The 1,794-nt window shown below is 40.0% G+C and overlaps 1 non-coding gene across 1 annotated transcript; it reads left to right on the forward strand.

Moving 5' to 3' along the window:
* The first annotated feature begins 280 nt into the window (after positions 1-280).
* Positions 281-352, forward strand: trnaq-uug (transfer RNA glutamine (anticodon UUG)). Its single transcript has one exon. It is a non-coding gene; the product is annotated as a tRNA-Gln (tRNA).
* The last annotated feature ends 1,442 nt before the right edge of the window (positions 353-1,794 follow it).

Genomic DNA, 1,794 nt, shown 5'->3' on the forward strand with positions numbered 1-1,794 from the left:
TCCGTCCAGTGATTTTTTTTTTATCCAGCATCTTTGCATTTCTTGGTAACACCTGTCCATGACGCTGTGCGTGCTCAAGAATGCTTTCAGCTCCCACCAGCTATCCACTTTGAAGTCCAGCTGCCACCTAGATTTCAACTGGATTCAGAGTCCACAGTGCTGAACAAATTGGGGAAAGGTTTCTTACATTGTTTGCACCAAGTCTTGCGATGGGTTTCAAAATATTTCTAATAAACTTCAAATACTTTATCGGCTCCGTAGTGGCCGGGGCAACAACGGTGGTTCCATGGTGTAATGGTTAGCACTCTGGACTTTGACTCCAGCGATCTGAGTTCAAATCTCAGTGGAACCTGGATTTAGGCAAGATTAAATTGCCAGTTTTGATGCTAGTTAGGAAATGGGGGGAAAGAGAGAAACATATTGAATGAAATACTGACTCAACAAGTCACACACTTGTGACTTCACAATTTCTCACCCAAAGGATGGTTGTGTTATTATTTCACAAGAATTGTGTTTGTTTTTTTTTTTTTTTTTATTTTTTAGTAGGAACACAAATACATCAACAAGAAACAAACAGCAGGTGAAAAATTCAACTACAACATAATTATACCAAAAATGTATTATTAAACAACCATATCAAAAACTCCAAACATATATAATAATAAACACACACCTCTCAAAGAGTGCTCTTCTATTCTTCAATGGTTTGCCCAGAGGCTGGCCCTGGTGGAGATGGTGCTGGCTGGAAAGGCAACAATAGACAAAAGGGAAGAAAATATGTTATTAAATATCCTTATTAAAGTGCATAACACCTCCAAGTTCAAAATAAAAAACATTTTGATTTAAATACTGACTTGATCAACAAGTCACACTCTCGCCAGGACTTGCACCTGGAATCTTCCACCCACAGGATGGCTGTGTTACAATTACGCCACGAGTTTTTTGTTGTTGTTGTTGTCTTTTTTTGAGGAGGAACACAAACGCATCAAAAAGAAACACAGCAGAAACAAAGCACTGATCTGTCTGCTGTTAGTTTGAATCACCAAAAGAAAATCCCAAGTATTCACCTGGGTGATACTTCATCATTTATTTATGTGTACATTCTACTTCAAATATTTGATCATACAGTTTATACATACAATTAATTTATTTATACAAAAAAATGTAATTGAAAGAAATGATTGAATAGTTTAGTGAGAGTGAAATCCCACAATCATACATGTTCAGCACAGCAGGGTTTGGTTTTTTGAATCACAGGTGATCCCTGGTGGCCTCTCATCGAGTCCAGCAGTTTGGTATAGAGAGTCAAAGGAAAGTGCACAGGCTGCTCCATGCAGGCAAGCTCTCCCACCTTGAGTGGCATCTCTGAGGTGTTCGGGTTTTGTTGCTTTAGGAGTGAATTTTTCCATTTGGAGACCCTGAGCTGAAAAGTGGAATGATGAATCAGTCGTCTGTGCTCTAGTGACACCTGGTGGCAGATGTCTTCATATCTTCCTTTGATCATTCAGGGAACTGTTGGAAGAGAGTGAAGTCACACAATCAGTTGGTATTTAAGGTTTGAAGAACCCTGAAATTCAAAAGAGCTGATCTGAAACATTCTGTAGATAAATGTTGAGCTGAGATTACAGGGAGAGAATCTGATGACCCCGGCAGTTCTCCACCAGTGTCAGTCCGTCCGCTTACCTACCTGGTTCCAAGTCGCCGTAAGTCTGTTTACTTGTCCAGTGAGAAGTTCTGGTTCTGACTCTCTGTCTGTCTCCTACATACCTGCCGTCCAGTGTCGATACTCAGGTA

This window comes from Brachyistius frenatus, unplaced genomic scaffold (genome assembly GCF_029030835.1).
Source record: "Brachyistius frenatus isolate BFR_SWC_R1_liver_20210118 unplaced genomic scaffold, ASM2903083v1 Contig_662, whole genome shotgun sequence".
In the NCBI taxonomy this organism is placed as follows: domain Eukaryota; kingdom Metazoa; phylum Chordata; class Actinopteri; family Embiotocidae; genus Brachyistius; species Brachyistius frenatus.